The sequence below is a fragment of the Ursus arctos genome, unplaced genomic scaffold (genome assembly GCF_023065955.2).
Source record: "Ursus arctos isolate Adak ecotype North America unplaced genomic scaffold, UrsArc2.0 scaffold_21, whole genome shotgun sequence".
NCBI classification, from domain to species: domain Eukaryota; kingdom Metazoa; phylum Chordata; class Mammalia; order Carnivora; family Ursidae; genus Ursus; species Ursus arctos.
This window is the reverse complement of record NW_026622886.1, coordinates 5067447-5073844: the sequence shown is the minus strand read 5'-3', so window position 1 is coordinate 5073844 and position 6398 is coordinate 5067447.

Here is a 6398-nt window from a genome sequence, read left to right as displayed (position 1 = left end):
AGCGCTCTCCTGGGCTCCCGGAGCTCAGAGGAAGGCGTAGCTAGAGATAGCTCGCTCCCTCTCCCTCTCTCTCTCTCTCTCTCTCTCTCTCTCTCTCTCTCTCTCTCCTGCCCTCCCCCCTTGGTGTTTCTTCCAGCTCAGCCTCCTTCTCATTCCATCTCTACGTGCCCAGAGCTTCAAATACAACCCTCCCATCACAGTCAGATGGGCACAAAACTTCAACCCGCCGTTTCTCTGCCTGGAAGCAGTGAAAATATAGCCTGGATGGGTAACTACAAACACGGTCTATATGTGTTTTCACTTTGCTGTTTCGGGGGATTTGTTTTGTTTTATTTTATTGGCACGTTAGCCGCGTCTCCTTTTGGTGGTTCCTCTCTTGTCTCTTTGTCTCTCTCCGGCTCACAGGGGGTGTGCAGCACTATGTGTGTCTCTCTGTAGTTCTCTGTGAAATTCTGAATCTGCTCCTACAAGCCGACATTTTGGAAAGATTATTCATGGAAAAGGGGGTGCGAAAGGGTGACTGGTGGCTGGGGCTTGGATAATGATTTCCATCTCAGGGATGAACATGTTTGCAGGGGAAGTGAGAGTAATGTGAATCCTTCTAAGTTTCTGTGTCGTTCATAAACCGGATTGGAAGAGATAAAAGTCTCCCTGCTGTGAACACTGAAATACATCACAACCCTCCCCTCTTCCTCAGCAGAATGCTATCCTGGGTTAATTACAGCGCTACCTCTTCTTTCTACATGTGCAACTTTTCCTTAATGTGACTCCTGGAGAAAGAAGCCCTTCAGATTCCTGCTGCTACTGATTACATTTTTCTCTGATCAGTTTCGTAGTTAAGTGAGTGAGAACACATGAGGCGTGATGTAGAGGCACTGTTTTTCATTTTTGGGGGGAGGAGCCGAGAGAGAGGTGTGAGTCTGTTGGGTCCGTTGGGGTTATAGATGTTTTAATTGCATAACTCAATTATTCCATACTTTCTTCTCTTTCCCTCCATTTTTGTCTTGAGATTGTTTGACAGTTTCTCAGTGATTTGGTGATTATCAAAGAGTATATAATAGACGACTGAATTAAAAACAGACTTTTTTGGGGGGGTTGTCTAACTTCTTTCCCTTAGCTGGGAGTTGGTCTGCAGGTATAACCAGTACAGACTTTTTGGTGTAGAAAAACGACCTGTTTCTCCACCCTGCATACAACTTCCTTTTCTCAGGCTCTGTTCCTTTCTCAGAAGAGAAGGACTCCTATGAGGGGCAATTGCTGTGCTCCTGGCACATGGGAGACGGTCCCGGTGTCCGGAGAACAGAAGCACAATTTCAGCAACCTCTGCTAAGATAACTTGAGGATCTAGCAAGACGTTTGCAGACTGAAGATTTCTCCAGTTTGGTTTCTTGTCCAGTGAGGGCAGGGATGGGAATTGAGGTGGGAGAGGGACTGATGTGCTGATTCACTGAGCAGGGAACTTAGCAGGTTCAGCCAGTGGTTCGGGTGGGTGATTTTCTTGGCTCTGGTCCGTAGGAAAAAGTGAGGGGCAAGCAGGAAGGCCCCTTAGATGGGCTAGGCCTTTTGTGGGGGGAGTGGAGAGAGGCTTGGCTGAAGCCACACAAGACTGAGCAGCTTGCCCTCTCCTACGCTTGTCACTTTGGTTGCCTCTGACCTGTCCTCAAAGTCCCTTCAGACTAGAGATAGAGCCCTCCTTCTTATCTGCCCATCCCATTACAGACCAACCCCTGAATCTTTTGCTCAAAGGGAACCAGTAGCAGAGGCTCAGAAACTTCTGTCTGACCACAGAAGCTGCTAACGTCTTAGCCACCTACTGTAGCTGCAGCATTAGCAGCGTTTGATCTCCTGCACAGATAATCACTGAGAGGAGGAAAGGGGGTTAGGGGGAATGCAATAGCTTTGGGCTGTCAGTATGGACAGAGCAGACTTCTGGAGACAGAACAGGCCTGAGGCCACAGGTTAGCCTCTGCTACTTCACTGCATGACTGCAACCAAGTCGGGTTCCTGGAGCCTCAGTTTTACTGTATGTAAAATAAGCACATTGGTACCCGCCTCTGCGTCCTTTCTGGAGTCATTCCTAGCTACTCCCTGCTTTTCACCGCTGCCGCCACTGCCGTGCGCAGGCCTCTACCATCGCACTTCTGACACTTTCCTGTGCGTGCATCATCTCTCTCACTGACTTGTGAGCCCTTTGAGGTCAATACCTGTGTCTTGTTCACAGTGATGTCTTGGGGACCCAGCTCAGGGCTTGATATATAGCCGATGCTTGATAGCAATGGCTGAGTGATTATAGTATGAGATGGATGATGTGCCTGGCACGCAGTAGGAGCTCAATAAATGTGGCTTGCCTCTTATGTCTTCTCCCCACTTTTACATCCAGTTTGGTCTCCCGCGTTCTTCGTTTTCTGTTCCACCCCCCTTCCCCCTCACTGACCTCGCCTTCTCCTCAGGTCCCTTCTGCAGACCCGACCAGGCCGCCTGGGAAGAGCTGGCTTGGTGCGAGCCGCATTACACGGTTTGGGTCCACCGGGCACACATACTTAGCAGCTGCTGAATAGGTGCTCTTAGGGGAGCAGCTTTGTGTGCCTGCGGTTGGTTACTTGGGAAGGGCTTAGAGGAAATTAGCTGAAATGCCACAGGCCTATTTTGAGCTCCTTCTTTGATGGAGTGGAAATAACGTGGGATTTGGGTGCAGCAGACCTGGCCTTGAAGCACAAGGCTGCCATTTCCTCATTTTTGACCTTGGGCAGTCTCTTAACCTCTCTGGGAAGCTCTCTTCATCTGTCAAGGAGGACCATGGGCGGAACCTTACAGTGGGGTTGTCAGTATCACATGTTAATAGCAATAACAAAAGCTACCATGCCAGGCACTGATCTAGGCTGAATCCCACTATAACCCTAGGAGACACGTACGATCATGATTCCCATTTTACAGATGAGGAAACCAAGACGTGTAATGGTTTAAGTATCTGGCCTGAGGCTGCCCAGTTAGTAACAGAGCTGGGATTCTAGTCCAGCAGCGGAGCCCAAGGGCTTCTGTCTTACTCACTGTGTTTTGACCCAAGACACAAACTTTCTGAGTAAGGGTATTACACCAAGTTTATTTACTTCTCATCCACAGACTTGGCAAGAATTTAGGGAGTCACTTCTAGGTGCTGAGTGTTTTCACAGAGATTCTTACACCTACCTTTCCAAAACCCTGTCAATGCAGATTACTATCTTATCCCGTAGGTGAGTAAGCAGAGACTCAGAGAGCTCATATATCAAGTTAACTGGAAGAGCAGAGATTTGAACATTTGCCCTGCTTCAGTGTCTCCTAGCTCCAAGTCCCGCAGTTCATTTATTGGTTCAAAAATAAAGCACCTACTATGTGTCCAGCACCATGCTAATCCCTGGGGACGTTGAACAGGACAGACATGGTCACTTCCTCCAAGGATCTGGAGACAAGCAGGAGGAGCAGACAGGTAAGGAATAGCCACATTGAGGTGAGGAGAATGTTAGGTCATGGAGACCAAACCCAACCTAGGGGGTGAAGGACATCCCCACTGGAGGACAAGACATTTAAACTGAGATGTAGGAATGAGAAAGAGTTAGCTAGGCCAGGATGGGGGTGGGAGGGTGAAGAGGAGCTGAGAAGAGGAAGAGCACTCTAGGCTGAGGGAACAGCATGGGCCAGGGTTTGAAAGGCTGCACGGTCGGGAAAAAACGATTGGCCAGTTTTAGGGAAAACGTGCTAAGTATGGCTGATCTAAAGACAGTGACGGGAAGTGGTTTAGGCTAAGAACCTGGAGGTTATGGAAAGGAGGTTGGAGCATAAGAAGCAGCCCAGAAGAGGCTGAGGGCACAGGGAATGTGAGAAGCGAACGTGAAACCAGAGAGACAGCAGGGCAGCTGTGGCGAGGCTCCCCACAATAGAAAGTGGTGGCCTGGACCAGCAGTGGCAATGGGGATGGAAAGAAGTGGAGGTCTTTGGGGGTGTTGGGGAGAAAATTAATGCATATTGGTGTGCATCACTGAGACAGCCACTCTGAGGAAGAAGCAGGCTGGAGGGGGGTGGGTGCAAGGCGTGGGGAGACTGAAAGTTCTGCTTTGGTCATGCATGTGGTTTTGGTTCCTCTTCGCTCCCTGCTCCCATTCTTCCTCTTCTCAGCATGTTCATTCATTCATTAGGACTATAAATCATTCATTCAATTACATTCTATCTGCCCCCCCCCCCCGAATTAAGCCTCACAAAGGCAGGGATTTTGGTCTGTTGTGTTCACTTTGTATTTCCAATAATTTGAATAGGGCCCAGCACATAGTAGGTGCTCTATAAAAGTGAATTACTTTATTGGTACAAAAATCTAAATGCATGCATCCGAATGTATATCTGCTCTGTGTTAGGCAATGTGCTGAGGTGCTAGGGAGGCAGATGAGATTAAAATACCCAAATCAGGGAGATTGGCAAGCAGACAGCTAATTCCGGCACAGTGTGACCCAGACCAGGGAAGATCTGGGGTGTGTGGCATTCCCTGCTGTGTGCTCCTATGGCCCCCTGGGAATTCTCCTCTTGTGGTGTTTCTCTCTAGATTTGGAATTTCTGTTTAATGGCCGGCACATAGTAGGTCCACAATACATTTTTCTGCTGAATGAGTGAATGAATGAATGAAATGAAGACATGTGCTATGGAATTCCAGAAGGACGCATTTATTTCTCTCTTGGGATATCTCAGAAGGCTTTGCTTTGCTGGTGAGATCACTCTCAAAGGCCAGGAATAAAGGTCACAATTGGTCAAGGAAGAGAGGAGGGCATCACGAGCAGAGGAATAGCACATACAAATGCAAAGGGATCTGAAGCAGTGTGAGGACCTCAGGAGGTTGGTGTGACTGATGGGGATGGAAGGAAGGCTGGGGCTGACTCCAGAGAGACTGCTCTGCCCAGGGTGAGGGGCCACTCACTGGGGTCACTGTCCCTGTGGCCCTTGCCTGGGCAGAAGCAATGAAGTGGGAAGAGGACAGGCCATGGAGTCAGGCAGAGCCGGGTTTGAATCCCCGTTCTGCTACTTCCTCTCTATGTGTCCAGGGCTGAGCCTCAGCTTCCTCATCTGTAAATGGGGCTAATAGGTGCCTAGTTTTTTCCTACTTTAAGTCCTTTGTGCTTATTATTCCTCCTGTTGGAATGCTTTCCTCCCTGAACACTGGATCCCAAGCATCATTTAGGCCTTGGCTGAGAGATCACCTCCAGAGAGTCATTGCTGGTCACAGAACTTAACATGCCACTCTATATGACAGTGGCCTGTTTTGTTCATAACATAGTGCTTCTTGCAACTTGACATTTCTTGTTTATTATCTCAAGTCTCTCCCTACCCACCTGCCTCCCCCAGAATGTCAGACCATACTGGTCTTGTTCATTACAGCATTCCCCAATGCCTTGAAAGTGCTGGAAATATTGTAGGGACCAGATATAAGCATTTGGAAGACAGTGGGAGCAGGCCTCTAGAAGCTCCTGATACTTGCAGGTGGGGATGGGGGGAAAGGTGAAGGTGGCCCCGAGATACTATGGGAGGACTGGGAGCACATGGCAGGGAGGCAGTACTTACCGGTGTCAGACTTGGGGACGACAGCGCTGGCCTGGCTTCTCCACGCTGATCCTCGCGGGCCTGCTCTGCTCTCTTGACCCATGCATAGGCCACCGTGGGTGACCAGAGACTTCTAGCCCGGATAGCTGTTCAGCTCCGCACTGGAGCAGGCACTGCAGGGAGGCCCCGATGGGGCTGGGAGGAAGGGAGATGCTAGGACACATGGCAGGTTTCATGGTTGTGGTGCTGAGGGCAGCCGAGAGAGCCTCAGGGAGCCCCAAGTGTCTGCTGCCAGAGGGGGCTGGGAGAGTGGGCCCAGCGCAACTCGTAATGGAGTACGTGGGGTTAGTCCTGTGCTGGTGAGAACCAGAAGCTGAAAATCCACATGTGGACATCGCCATGACCAGAAACTCCACAAAGAAGCAACTTTCCCACCCAGAACTTGCAGCCCCAGTCGGACCTCGGAATCACCAAAGCTCTGTCCCACCCCGCCCCAGTCCCCTGGTTGGTATGCAGTTTCACCAGGAGCTGAGCCATGGTAGAGAATAGTATGATAGAAAATCAATCAGAGAGTTACAGAGTAGGAAAAAATAATACAATAAAGAGGACACATAAAGATGCCGAGGTGAAGCAAGAGACAGAGTGTTAAAGGGCAGAAGGGCAGGGAGGAAAGGTGATTTCCGGTAACTCGGGGAATCCAGCAATGGAGGAAGTAAGAGGAAGGCCGTGTGCCTGGACAAGCAGGTTTGGGAGGGGACAGAGAATGAGTCTTGGGTGTCCTTTATGACCAGTCTTGGCCAACTTGAAGCCCCTCCTCTTCCACTACCCTCCCTCCCTCCTCT